The following is a 15,197-nucleotide window of genomic DNA, read 5'->3' on the forward strand; positions in this document are numbered from 1 at the left end:
CCATAAGGAGTTCATCTACTTCAGTAAAAAGAAAATAAAATGAAGAACCCTATATTGCAATAAAAAGAATCGGGACAAGTATTTCCCTCCAGTCACCCTAGATATTTAACCATGGTGCTTAACCATTAAACCAAGAGTCAACCAAGAATATGGTCCTACCCACCAAGGCTGGGAATCAGCACTAAATTAGGTCAGTGGTGCTTCCTCGCTTCAGTCTACTTCCCAGGGACCAGCTATGGCTTCTTTGAGAACCTTGCTGGAACTTCTGGGCAGTTTAAAATTTATCCTCAAAAGCTCTGAAATGGATCAGAACAATCCCCTTGTTGTATAAGCACAAGACTCCTCTGTACCTCTGGTTGACAGACAACTCCCTTTCCCATCCCAAATTATGTCTGACCATATTTTCTAACAAAGCATATCAGAGGTTCTTTAATAAAATTACATGACCCACTAAGACCTTCCAATTATAAGTTATGTAAAGACAATTCAATAACAAAATGTCAACAATTTAGGAATGCCTCAGATTTGAATATAAATGTCCTTCTTTATCGAATTCCCAGGGAGAATTTAAAGTTCAAAAACTAAATTTCCTCGCCAAGTCAAAGTTCAAAGAAGCTGATCTCCATAATCAAATTCTCTTGCTTTTATAAGTTACAGTTCACAGAAATTAGACTCATCTTCTTCTAGCTCTTGCTCTGCCTAGACTCAGCCAGAGGATGGTTGTGTAAATGAGGATTCCTTCAGCGGCTGCACCCTGGACTCTCCCTGGATGGTGGATTTCCTTCAGAGCCTCAAGAGTTTTATTAATCCAATGCCAAGCCACAACAATCTCACTTTTAAAAAGCTTGTTTGCTTAATAAAGCACATAGGTTGTCACAGTGGAAGCTCCATGTATCCCACACCACTGACAAAGGTTGTCTCCTGTTTTTTTTTTTTTTTTTTTTTGATTGTTTACTTATTTGACTGCCTCGGGTCTTAGCTGTGGCACGTGGGACCTTTGTTGTGTCATCACCAATAGGTTTCAGCAGTTACTGCATGCAGGCTTAGATGCTATGAGGCATGTGGGATGTTTGTTCCCTAACCAGGGATCAAACCAGCGTTCCCTACATCACAAGACAGATTCTTAACCATTGGACCACCAGGGAAATCCTCAAAGATTCACTTCTTGACCAGACTTTAATCAGTTTCCTCTGAGCTCTTTCTCAACTAATCCTGGTCCTTGGCCATGTTCTCAAGAGCCCAATTTTAGCATGAATCTTTCTGAGTCAGTTTAGCCGGAATCCCCCATCCTTAATATATGATCACCCTAGCCAGCCTTCAGCAAGAATCCTCTTAGGATAATTTAATGAAAATCTCCCCTTCCTCCTGACGTTTCCTTTTAGTAATTTTCCATTCACTGACACCCTGACCCTCTACCCCTAGTCCTGCTCTTTGGCTATAAATTACCACTTTTTCTTCTTGTATTCAGAGTTGAGCCCAGTCTCTCCCTTACTGCAGTAATTCCTATAACCTATTGTGAAAGTTCCTCCAAACAAAGTCTGTCTTACCATTCTTTAACAACCAATCTGAATATTTTTGTCTTTCAGATCAGATCAGATCAGATCAGTCGCTCAGTCATGTCCGACTCTTTGCGACCCCATGAATCACAGCATGCCAGGCCTCCCTGTCCATCACCAACTCCCAGAGTTCACTGAGACTCACATCCATCGAGTCAGTGATGTCATCCAGCAATCTCATCCTCTGTTGTCCCCTTCTCCTCTTGCCCCCAATCCCTCCCAGCATCAGGGTCTTTTCCAATGAGTCAACTCTTCGCATGAGGTGGCCAAAGTACTGGAGTTTCAGCCTCAGCATCATTCCTTCCAAAGAAATCCCAGGGCTGATCTCCTTCAGAATGGACTGGTTGGATCTCCTTGCAGTCCAAGGGACTCTCAAGAGTCTTCTCCAACACCACAGTTCAAAAGCATCAATTCTTTGGCACTCAGCCTTCTTCACAGTCCAACTCTCACATCCATACATGACCACAGGAAAAACCATAGCCTTGACTAGACGGACCTTTGTTGGCAAAGTAATGTCTCTGCTTATATCTCCGATTAAGAAAACCAGTCAAGGGACTTCCCTGGCAGTCCAGTAGTTAAGACTCTGTGCTTCACTGCAGAAGAGTTCGATCCCTGGTTAGGGAAATACGATCTCATATGTCTCCTACATTGCAGGCCAATTGTTTACCCATTGAGCCACCTGGGAATGAATCTCAATAAAGCTGTTAAAGTGCAAACTTGTGTGCTTCAAGAAAGCAGAGGCTCATGCTTCTTTGTACAGTGAGTATGAACGAAGGAGTGGGCGTCCTTGATTTTGCCTTTGGTTGCACTCCCACCTGACAAGGCTTGATAGCGTTGAAAACAGTGAAAAGATTCCATTTCTTTTTTCTTTTTTTTGCTTGGCCTTGCTCAATTGCTTCAGTCATGTCTGACCCTTTGTGACCCCATGGACTGAAGCCTGCCTGGCTCCTCTATCCATGGGATTTTCCAGGGAAGAATACTGGAGTGGGTTGTCATTTCCTCCTCCAGGGGATCTTCCAAACCCAGGGATTGAGCTCCAGTCTTCTGCATCTCCTGCATTGCAGGTAATACACCTGCAATATTCTGCCTTACCATTCAGCATATAGGATATTAGTTCCCTGACCAGGGATCAAACCCATGTTCCCTGCACTTGAAGCAGGGAGTCTTAACCACTGGACTGCCAGAGAAGTCCCCCAAAAGGTTTCATTTCTTAATGACAGTTCTGAAGACTGCTTATCGAAGTGGAGTTCCCTACCCAGCCTCATCTTTCTTTTGCAGATTTTTTAATAAAGATTTTTTTTGATGTGGATCATTTTTAAAGTCTATTGAAATTGTTACAATATTGCTTCTGTTGTTTCTGTTCTGGATTTTTGATCCCAAGTCATTTGGAATCTTAGCTTCTAGGCCAGGGATCGAACCTGCATCCTCCAGAATTGGAAGGCGAAGTCCTAACTACTGGACCACCAGGGAAATCTCCTCTTAGGAGTTTCATTAAGGAGTTTGAGGGAGGCTGGGTCCAGAAATACCAGGAACAAGCACTGGAAGGCCAGCCCCCTCCTGTGTGTGCCATGGCTGTTGTACAGTCCATTGCAGTTGAATTGGACCTAGCCCTGACCCTGTTGGTCACTGTCATTCACAGTACAGGGGTGCATGATCAGTGCCTCAATTCTGTCTAGACAAGTGAGGGACCCTCCATGCAGCCCTGAAGCATGAGCTCTCACAGGGTCTGCTGGTGACCCTCCATTCCTGGAGAACCTCTGCCCTCAGACTCGTCCACAGACATTCCCCTGTCTCCTTGTACTGAGCACTGACCCTAATACCACCTCCAGAAAACCAAGCCCGAGGCTCTTACCATGTTGAACCCAGAGCATCAGTTCCTTCTTCTGGCTGCTTCCACCATCATCTTCTTCCCTTCTCCACCCTCTTCCTAGAGTTTCCAGCTTCTTTTTTGCCAAGTGGGATCAGGTATGACTTCACAGAATTTGAAGTCAGAGAAACCCTAATCAGCACCTACCCTCCTCCTGTTATCTGTGTAAACTCAGTGAAGTTACTTAACCACTCTGAGCCTTTATTTTAATTATTCTTAAGTAGTGATAATTACAACTTCCTGGGGTAGGGGGACTGAGTGATGATGGTGCGATGATTAAGTAAGATCATGTAACTAAGGCATTTAGCATAGTGTCTGGCCCCTGGGAGGCGGTCCAAAATTGGTAGCAGCTGTTATTATTTGTGCCTTGGACTTGGGCCGGAAACTCACTCCAGACAGTGGGTGTGGAGGCACCCTAGGGTGCTCAGCCCCACAAACCTCTTTGTCTGTGTTGTTCCCAGGGGACTGGGCTTGGAGGATCTTCCTTCCCTCTCTTTTTCTTTTAATACTTATTTATTTGGCTGAGGCATACAGGATCTTTAGTTGCAGCATGCGAATTCTTAGTTGTGGCATGTGGGATCTTGGTCCCTGACCAGGGATCAAACCCAGACCTCCTGTGTTGGGAGTCTGGAATCTTAACCACTGGACCACCAGGGAAATCCCTTCCTTCCCTTTCTTTATGAATTAGCACCCCCCCAAGTGCTTTGAGAAGGAGAGGCAGTTTGCCCAACCCCCACATACAAAACAATGCTTTCCCAAGTTTGGCATTTCTAGGTTATTCCTGGGGTGAGAGCTGGAACAGAGCAGAAAGGGCTCACAGCTGTCACCCCATATTTCCACTGCCCTGCCTCAGGACACTCATCTATACCCTTCAAATCATTCAAAGTTGGAGAAAAGCCAGCTGTTCTTAGGACATGTTTGCATATGCAGGGACTTCTCTGGTGGCCCAGGGCTAAGACTATGCTCCCAAAGGAGGGGGCCTGAGTTCAATCCTTGGTCAGGGAACTAGATCCCATTCCACAACTAAGACTTTGCACGCCACAACTAAAGATCTTGCGTGCTGCAGTGAAGATTGGAGATCCTGAGTGTGGCAACTAAGACCCGGCACAATCAAATAAATAAATATTTTCAGAAAATGCATTCATGCACTGAGACCCTTTGGTTCTAGGCACTTTCTAGCAACTTCCCATCCCAAGCCTCTCTCCAGCCCCACACCCTCCAATTTGGCCAGAAGTGTTCTTTCCCAGGGCTAATGGGGTCCTTGCAAAGTCCCCAAGCAGCTCTGAAGCCCTGGACTTGAGATATTCCTTCTTGTTTCCTCCTACTACACAGTCCTTGGGCTGTGCTCAGTAAATATTTCTGGACTGATTAGTTAGCGTGGGCTACTTTCCTTCCCTTTCCTCCCCTTTCCTCCTCTGAGAGCCCAGCTGAGTATGGAATGAAAGGGAAATGAAATAAACATCTCAGGCCCTGCAGCCCACTGGGGTCAGGATATTCACAGTGCTGCTGTGAGTCAGAGCTGACCCTTCTTTTTCATCTACTGAGTCACCAGAACTGAGAGCATAAACAGAGGCAGAAGAGGAGGAGGGTTTCAGAACAGGGGGATTCATCCCTGGGTAACGCTCTATCAAAACCCACAGCTTTCAACAATAAACTTCTAGGAGAAATGCTTTTTAGGCCAGACCAGTTGGCCAGTGAGCTTTTGAACACAGCATCCCATGAAATCTTCATAATGCCTTTGCAAGGGGCAGTTTTTGACAGTAATTCAGTCAGAGCCATGATTGTGTTTTGTGCTAAGTTGCTTCAGCTTTGTCTGACTCTTTGTGACCCTGTGGACTGTAGCCTGCCAGGCTCCTCTGTCCATGGGATTCTCCATGCAAAAATACTGGAGTGGGTTCTTCTCCAGGGGATCTTCCTGACCCAGGGATCGAACCTATGTCTCTTTCATCTCCTGTGATGCCTGGCAAGTTCTTTAACACTAGCGCCACCTGGGAAGCCCAGAACCTATGATCAAGTCCTTCAGATGACTTTCTCCTTTACCTTATTTTCAAAGAATTTCACTGCATTAGAGAGGGAGTTATGCACTCTGTCTAGTCAGGTATGTGGCCAGGACTTGGGAAAGGGGAACAGATGCTTCACCATTAATTGTTCCTCATTGTCTGGGGGTTCATGATTCAAAGTTAGGCTTTCAGTTTTGTCCACAGGCATTTAATGGAGGCATTTTAGGGCCATTTCCTTGGGGACTTGTAATAAATGTTGAACTGAAAGCTTTTCTTGAATTGAAACCTTTTCTTACACTTTTTGGTTTACAGATGCCTGTCAGCTAGAGTTAGAAGCATTTAAGTGACTTGCTCAAAACACTACAATAAGTTGTGATGTGATGAAGTGCTAAGTTGCTTCCATCATGCCCAACTCTTTGTGACACTATGGACCATAGCCTGCCAGGCTCCTCTGTCCATGGGATTTTCCAGGCAAGAATACTGGAGTGGGTTGCCATTTCCTTCTCCGGGGCATCTTCCTAACCCAGGGATGAACCCACGTCTCTTACATCTCCTGCACTTGCAGGCAAGTTTTTTTTTTTTTAACCACTAGTGCCAACAGAGAATTACAATAAATTAGTGTCAGTAGTAAGACCAGAACCAAAATTTTCTGGTTCCCAGTTCATGACTCTTTTCAACTTATCAAGCTGGTTGCTCCAGAAGTCTGTGCCTTATTTCGCCTTCAAAGACTGTGAGCAGAGACTTGGAATGCTTGCTGGCCTCTCCTTCAAACCTTAGACTCAACTAACTGGGTTTAAGGGGGTGGATGAACAGAAAAGAGAAGAGTTTAAATCTCCTGCCAAGGTCAGCTTTGAAGAACACAGATTGTGGCAAATGGCTCAGAAATGCAGGGTTCTGTTGATCTGGCTACTGCCAAGTTTCTATAACAAATAATCCCATGCAATAAGCGATTCTCTTGGCCCATGTCTATGTAGTCTTACAGTGAAATAACATATATGTGAACACTTACATCTGATGAGAGATATGTTTGTAGTTAGTCACTGACCTGGTATGGTTAATATCACCTATAGATGATATTTCCTGATTAGATCATAACTTTCTTAACAGTGAGGACTATTCCTTACATTCCTTTGTAATTTCACAATATCTAGCAATGCTGAATGTTATGATCATCATATTGTTAAGTGCTAGAGTATGTTGCAGGCTTCCCAGGTGGCATAAGTGAGTGGTAAGGAACCCACCTGCCAATGCAGGAGACGTAAGAGATGTGGGTTTGATCCCTGGGCCGGGAAGATCCCTTGGAGGAGGGCATGGCAACCCATTCCAGCATTCTTGCCTGGAGAACTACATGGAGAATCCCAGGCTCAGAGGAGCCTGGCAAACTACAGTCCATAGTGTTGCAGAGTCTGAGTGACTGAGCACACATGCAGAGTGTGTTGTAGAGTGGATGCTGAACAAACATGAATTAAATGGGAGTATAAACAGAGCTGGGATGAGCTCTCCTGGGTCCACTATTAATTTGTGCCAGTGCTTCTGCTTGCTTAATCTCTCACCTCTTCAAACATTGCAGACAGTAGACTGGCCACTTACAGATCAATTTTAGAAACCATGAGCTAGGTTGGAGGAGAAAAAAGAAAGTTCTTGACTGCATATGGAGATTTAATAACTGATAAGATGTTAAAGGTATGAAGACACCACAGGGATGAACTAGCTAGAAGCTTCTCATTATTTTTCTTCTGAAGCCAAAGCAGAATAAACATCTCCCCAAGAATGGTACATATACATTTCTTTGAATTGATGTGCTTTTTATTTTAAAAATCATGTATCTATGCCTGCTGACTTTCTGCACCCTCTGGGCTATAAGGCCTGCCTCTAAGCAAAGTGAGAGAAAGTCACTTAGTCATGTCTGACTCTTTTGAGTCCCCATAGACTATACAGTCTATCGAATTCTCCAGGCCAGAATGCCGGAGTGGGCAGCCTTTCCCTTCTCCAGGAGATCTTCCCAACCCAGAGAAGATGAACCCAGGTCTCTCGCATTGCAGGCGGATTCTTTACCAGCTGAACCTCAAGGGAAGCTCAAGAATACTGGAGTGCGTAGCCTATCCCTTTGCAAGCAAATCTTGCCAACCCAGGAATCAAATCGGGGTCTCCTGCACTGCAGGCAGATTCTTTACCTACTGAGCCATCAGGGAAGCCTCTAAGCAAATTTTTCACTTAACTAATGCATTGGCAGACCCCTTGTCCAGGCCAGGGTATTCAGATTCAGTCTATTGGGGAATTTAGAATTTAACCCAAGACAGACTAGGAGTCTAGAAGGACTTCTGCAGCTGAGGTTTTCATATTTGCCCTGGCTCCTACCCTTACCAATGCCACAGTGTTCAGACAATGAGATTCTCCAATATCCTATCAATACTTCCCTTTTGTTCTTAAGCTAGTTTGATTTGAGTGGACATCTGTTCACTTGCAAGTACAAGCTCTTTAACAAATATATGTCTGTTTTATACTCAGTACTGTTCTCCCAAACAATTATTTCTGACATTTTAATTTAATTAATGAAATCTTTTCCCCCTGATTTAGATAATCTATGATTTTTACTAGTGTAACACACTTTGCTAAATAGCAGTTCACAAATAAATGGAAGAGAAAGTGTCTCGGACTGAATCATATTAAATTGCTGATATGTGACTATTTTTGAATCTCTAGCAATTCCAGATAGTTACAACTAATATATCTTAAATTAACTGGAAAGAATAACACGGGATGTATGAAAGCACCCAGTCATTCATCCTCTCAATAAACATTCACTGAGCATCCTTCTATGCAGTTCAGTCCATTAGAAGCTTAAGGACCACAAAAAGGAATGATATATGGACTCTACGCTCTAAAGGTTTATAGAAGGTAGACAGTGATGTATATGATAAGTGAGGTTTAGATTAAGTACCTGAGAGAGGAGAGGAGGATTTTTTGAAGAATATTGAAGTTTTCATGAATGTGATTGTGTCAGAATTGGGCTTTTAAAGATAGGTAGTACTTCTGAAAGTGAAAGTGTTAGTTGCTCAGTTGTGTCTGATTTTTTGTGACCCCACAGACTGCAGCCCGCCACCAGGCTTGCCTGGGATTCTCCAGGCAAGAATACTGGAGTGGGTTGCTATTCTCTTCTCCAGGGGATCTTCCCAACACAGGGATCATACCCGGGTCTCCTGCATTCCAAGCAGATTCTTTATCATCTGAGCCACTAGGGAAGCCCAGGTAATAATTTTACATTTAAATATTTTGGATAAGAAAAGTATTCCAGAGACAGGAAAGAAAGTATGAGCTGGGAGAGAAAGAAGAAAACTGTGAAATTATAGTTTGTACCCAAGAGCCAGAAATAAATGTCTTGGATAGAACACAGGAAAGGAAAATCATGGTGCAAAACATCATAAGAGAAGATTGTAGCCAAATCATGGAGAACTTTGTAGCAATGAGGAATTATAAAGGTTTTTCAATGACAGCATGCTGTAATTAAAGTTGAATTACAGTAAGTTCCCTACATACAGCAAATTTCTTTCTGAGAGTACATTAATTTGTAAGTCCAAGTTAAGTCCAACAAAGTTAGCCTAACTAACTAGCCCAACTAACATTATCACCTATGGAGTACTCTACTGTAATAGGTTTATAATACTTTCCACACAAATAATACATGTGAAACAAACACAAAAGATAAAACATTTTTAATTTTACACTACAGTACCTTGAAAAGTACAGTAGTGCGGTACAACAGCTGGCATGTAGGAGCTGGCCTCAGGTGAACAGGGAAGAGTTACTGACGGGAGGAGGGAGAGGACGTGGGAGGTGGTGGTGCGAAGGATCGTCAGCAATAGGGGATGGAGGGCAAGCTGCAATTTCACTCACACCTGACACTGATGGAACACATGTTTGCATTTTGAAAGTTCACAACTTGAAGATTCATATATGGGGACTTACTTTATAGGAAATAGTACCAGAAAGCATGAGGAGGTTGAATTGGAGTGGAGATGACCCATGGCAATAGTCCAGGAGCACGCCGATAGGAAAGAGCTTAAGGCCACAGCTCTAAGATAGACTCTTGAGACTTTGCCTGGTCTCACTAGACCAAAGGGACCATGCACAATGTTGATTCTCTTTGATGCTTCAGAAATGAAGATCAGTCATATGGCCTCCAATCTACGAGATTCTTAGAGAAGGGACTTGCCTCCAACAGGCTTCTTGCATTAACCTGAAGTCAGCTGACAGTCAAAAGGACTTGTGTTAAACAAGAAAAAAATACCAATTTGGAACTCATTTATTATAACTTTAACTACATATTTAAATATGCATATATATATTTTTATATCTAGAAAAATAAAAGTTAGAACTCACAGGGTGTGTGTGAGCTCAGTTGTTGCAGTTGTGGCCGATGCTTTTCGACCCCATGCCCTGTAGCCTGTCAGTCTCCTCAGTCCACAGGATTCTGCAGGCAAGAATACTGGAGTGGGTTGCTATTTCCTTCTCTAGGGGTGAACTCACTAGTGAGGCCTCAATTCACTTCTTTTATTTGCTCTTAGGCAATTGCAATCCAGTGTTTCTCAGACCTATGAAAACCAATGTACAAAGAATTCTGAAGTTATAGCCAAGAAAAGCTCTCCAGGTGAAATAGGGTGACAATAAAATAGCTCTGAATGTTCCTCCTGTATTTAATCTTCTTGGAGGTCTCCCACATGTAGCCCTGTTGGCAGAGCCACACTGGGTGTTTGGATACTGTTCTGGAGCTCTCTGTTGCTCAAACCAAGGAAGTTTTGGTGGCTATAGACAATTAGAAAACTAGAAAAAAAGAATCTGAGACCATAGTTTTTTTACATTGCACAATAGATAGTACAGGACTGTGGTCCAAGAGAAAGAAAAAAAAAAAAAAATGGTGAGCTCTAAGATTGTTCTAGCTTCCTGACTAAAGGCACTTTCTGGATGTCATCACAGGGAAATCATTCCAAATGGAACACAGTAGCCTTTCTGAGTGGAGCAAATAGAGAACACAATTTGGGAAAGCTAAGTAAGTCAGAATTTCTGGAACTATGTGCCAGAAATGAGTAAGCTGCTTGGCAAAAGAGACCCAGAAGTCTGTATACTAGTCCCCTTAAATCTATATCTTAGTATTAGACTACACATGCATAGGTTGAAACAAAGACGGGCTAGTCAAAGGATAATTCAGGAAATCGCTGACCTTAACACAGTCTGGAGGTGTTAGAGTTTGACCATGTGGAGAGGAGAGTCCTCACTGAGCACTCAGGGCTTCCTGTGGAAACTCCAGAGATGTCCTGCCTTAATAGTGAGGCTAAACTAATGATAATGTAAGGGTTTTTCTAAACCTGCTCTAATAAAGTTTAAAAACAAGCTTTGAAAGAATCAAACTGACCCACAGTGAACTGCCAGAATAAAGTCCAATACTCCCAATACCTTTAAAAATCCAACACATAAAATATAAAACATGATTTCTAGCATCCAGTTAGAGATTACTAGATATGTGAAGACGCAGAAATATGTAACCCATAATCAGGAAAAGAATCAGCCAATAGAAATAGACACAGGAATGATGGAAAAATTGGGGTTAGCTGACAAGGACTTTTGAAACAACTAACACAAATATGCTCAGGAATTCAAAGGACTACATAAGTAAAAGAAAGAAATCTATCAGAAAGGAAACAAAAGGAATTTCTAGGAATAAAAAACAAAAACATGACTGTAAATATCCACTCAATGGAATGGACAGAAGTTTAGATTCTCAGGGACAGGGAAGTCTGGCATGTTGCAGTCCATGGTGTCACCAAGAGTCAGACATGACGTGGCAACTGAACACCAACCAAATAGAGATTGCAAAAGAAAAGATCAGTGAACCTGAAGATATGACAATAGCAACTTAGTCAAATAAGCTGGACTTCTACTTAAAAAATATAGGGGGGGGGAATGAGCAAATCAAACCTAAACTAAGTACCTAGAAGGGAAAACAAAGAACAGAAAGAAGTGAAATACGTAATCAGCAAAAATAAGGGAGATTTTTTAAAAAGCACAGAACAAAAGCTTATTCTTTAAAAAGACAAATAAAATGTATTAATCTCTATTTAGACTTATCTCAAATAAAAAGAAGACATCAGTTAATATCAGGAGCAAAAGAGAATACGTCCCTACAGACACTGACGGTACGGGCATATTTCTTTGATGTGTGGGCAAGACAATATCTGCCCTCATGAAGAAGCAGATTGAGAGGAGAAAGAAGGGACAACAGTGAGAAAGCGTTAGCTGTATTTTGGATAACCCTTGCAGAAATCTTAACTTAGTCTAGTCATGGAGCTATGTTACATTTAAAGAGTAACAAGGAGGACATCAGCTTCTTACTGGTATCTCCCACAGTTGTTCAGAGGAGTGTAAGTACAGTCTGTTTCGCTTAGTCACTAAGTTGTGTCTGACTCTTTGTTACCCCATGGACTGTAGCCTCTGCCAGACTCCTCTGTTCATGGGATTCTCCAGGCAAGAATACTGGAGTGGGTTGCCGTTTCCTTCTCCAGGGGGTCTTCCTGACCTAGGGATAGAACCTGCATCTCCTGCATTACAGGTAGATTCTTTACCGCTGAGCCACCAGGGAAGCCCACAGTCTGTAGAGTCTCCTATTATGTAACATCCTCTGTCCTCACCTATTCTCTAGCATTTAGAAATTCTGGGAAGCCTCTAATTCACCTATCCTAGAAAATAATCTTACTCTCCAGGCTTTCTTGTCTTTACAATATTGCTTTCTTCAACCATCTTTCTTGATCTGTCCAAGTTCTACAGAAATATGTGCTTCAAATACTTGATCCCTCTATCCTGCTATGTAAAACTCCCTAGGGAGTGTGTTTCATCTTCTTTTTGACTACTTTTTATTTTTGGAATGAAAATTCTTTGGATTTTGTCCATGTCTTGCTCTTAAAATAGAGGAAAAGATGAAGCCTGTGGTATTGGTGCTGATAGTGGGATAAATTTTTGAATTCCCACACAAACATTTTTAATTGACATACTTGTAAAGCTTGGTTACTTAGTTCAGTGTTATTTTAGGCATTTATTTTCCCTTTTTATTCCTAAACTTTCAGAAATACTTTGTTGGAAGTTTTATCCTTTGTGCTATTAGAAAGAAATAAAATTTGTAGATATAAATTAGCATAGTGTATCCCAAACCTTAAGAATATGCTTTTCTAAGAAAAAAAACTTAATGAAATCATTATGAAGTTGTGCAAGTAAAATATCTACAAGAATATTTCTATAATAATGTTTATAAAAAGTAATGTATTAGAAAAAACCCTGGGACTTCCCTGGTAGTCCAGTGGTTAAGAATCTGCATTCCACCTCTAGTTGGGGAAATAAGATCTCACATACCTCAGTGCAAAACTAAGCCCTTGTGCAGCAACTACTGAGCTCATGGGCTCCAGAGCCTGTGCTCTGCCACAAGAAGGGCCCGTGTGTCCCAAACAAAGACCCAGCACAACCCCAAAAAAAGTCTAAAAAGATAGAAACTGATGTGAAAAATAGTGGAAACCAAGTGGAAAAGGTTAATAAAATAAGTTATGATAGGCATCATCTAAAATTATGCTATGGAGTACTTCTTGATGGCAAGGTTTTAAAATGATCATAGAACATATTATTAAATAACCATGGAAAACAATAAAACATCTCACTCTTTAATTGAAGAATGTAGTTTATCTTTATTCAGAAAAAAAGTGTCATGTGCAACAAAACATCATAGTAGTTGGGTAACAGATGATTTTTCACCTTTGTGATTTTCTCTGTCTTTGACAATGTACATGTATGTATATCAGTTAGGAATATTCTTGGATTCCTATAAATTATAGATACTTGACTTTAGTGGCCTACTTAAGTAGATTCTCCTTTCTTTTATTAGAAGGCTGAAATGGATGGCTGCCAGTCCAGGTTCTTGACAGCTGGAGAGGACAATCTTTGAGATTCTTGTGACCTTTTCTTCACATTTGCCACCTGAACCACAAAATGGCTGCTGAAGCTCCAGTGGTCACGCCTGCATTCCAGCTAGAAAGAAAGAAAAAGGGGAACGTGGCTACACAACAGATCATCACTTCAGATTAATTGGCCAGAATTGGAACGTGTGTCCTCTGCTCCTCCTCAGCTCTGCTTTAAAGTGAAAGTTGCTCAGTTGTGTCTGACTCTTTGCCACCCCATGGATTGTAGCCCGCCAGGCTCCTCTGTGCATGGAATTCTTTAGGCCAGAATACTGGAGTGGGTAGCAGTTCCCTTCTCTAGGAGATCTTCCCAACCCAGGGATCAAACCCAGGTCTCCTGCACTGTAGGAATCTGTAGGCAGATTCCAATTGCAGGCAGTTTCTTTACTGTCTGAGCTACCAGGGTAGCACTCAGCATCAAGGGATGCTGGCAAATTGAGTGTTTTAGCTTCTCCAACCTCATAACTACAGACAAGAGGCAATTGTTCAAGAATGTCTGGTTAAGCCAACTTCTGGTGTTTGTACTATTTTTCATGTGATATGTAAGTCTGTTAGTATGTATTACTTTGATAAAGAGATTAACTTTTAAAGAGTATACTAAAAATCAAATGGTCATTTTAAATGGAGACGAATAAATAATGTAGAATACAGAATGTGATATCTTTCAATGAGTTGTTTTGTTTATAACATTTGTTATATACACAGCATTGTGCAAAATGGTGTGAAGGAAAAGGACACAGTGGGAAATTGAAGACTTATAATCTAGCCTAGGAGATATGTCCTACACTCAGAAAATAATCTAGTATAGATATAACAGAAAAAAATGTGTCAAGCTGATGGTAAAAGCAAGTACCTGAACCTGAATTGTCAGCAAAAAAATGTTAGGTATGACCACTGGAGGAGAGACCACCTGAGCTGGGTTTTAAAGCATGTGAGAATTCAGAAATGTGGGTATAAAGAAGCAGTCCTTTTTTAAAAAAACTATGACCTGACTTCTGGGGATTAAGCAGGTATATTTTAATAAATGTTTTTATTTATTTGACTTAGCACCAGATCTTGGTTGTGGCAGGCAGGATCTTTGATCTGTGTTGAGGCATGTGAATCTTAGGTGCGGCATGTGGGATCTAGTTCCCCGACCAGGGATAGAACCGGGGCTCCTTGCGTCGGTAGCTCAGACTCTTAGTCACTGGACACCAGGGAAGTCCCAGGAAGACTTCAAGCAGCCCCGAGGAAGACTGGAGATGTCAATGGAAATGCCACATATGAGTCTGCATGGGAGTTGGGTGAATTTGAAGAGTAATGGGTGCTATGAGGGACTTGAAAAAGTTTTCAAACGCATATTAGAATATTTTCATTCCAAGGTGACGGGAAGGCCAGTTTGTGCTCCAGGGAGCCCTGACTGCATTCCTGGGACATCTGTCTTGCTGACTCAGCATCTCTGCAGGTCTTTTCCTGTTGTTTCCAAGGGGCTTGGATGCCAAGAGCTAACACCTGCCATCAGGCACCTGCCTGCTCTTTCTGTCTCCCCAGGGATGGCCCAGCTTTGGCCTATGGCTCCTGGCCTCATGCACCTGCTTTGCCAACTCTGCCAACTCTGGTTTTCTACCATCCACCAGGAAGAGACCAGGCCAAGACTTTGTGAGGCTGCTTCAAGTGCCAGCATCTGGGGTTTGTGCTTTATGCTGTGTCACTGGGATCCTTGACAAGATGCTTGAAGAAGGTGATTTTATGCCCCATTGGAAATAAGAGATGAATGATAAGTGTAGTATTGACCACAGAA

The 15,197-nt window shown here is 42.1% G+C and overlaps 1 long non-coding RNA gene across 1 annotated transcript in view; it reads left to right on the plus strand.

Moving 5' to 3' along the window:
- Positions 1–14,070, plus strand: part of LOC147367297 (uncharacterized) — a 28,523-nt gene extending 14,453 nt beyond the window's left edge. Inside the window, exon 2 of the long non-coding RNA XR_015169182.1 lies at positions 13,345–14,070. This is a non-coding gene — a long non-coding RNA (uncharacterized LOC147367297). The remainder of the gene's footprint in view (positions 1–13,344) is intronic.
- Positions 14,071–15,197: the final 1,127 nt, after the last annotated feature.

The sequence above is a fragment of the Bos grunniens genome, chromosome 8, assembly GCF_055505025.1.
Source record: "Bos grunniens cultivar Pamir isolate PY7600 chromosome 8, Bosgru_T2T1.0, whole genome shotgun sequence".
Taxonomy (NCBI): Eukaryota; Metazoa; Chordata; class Mammalia; order Artiodactyla; family Bovidae; genus Bos; species Bos grunniens.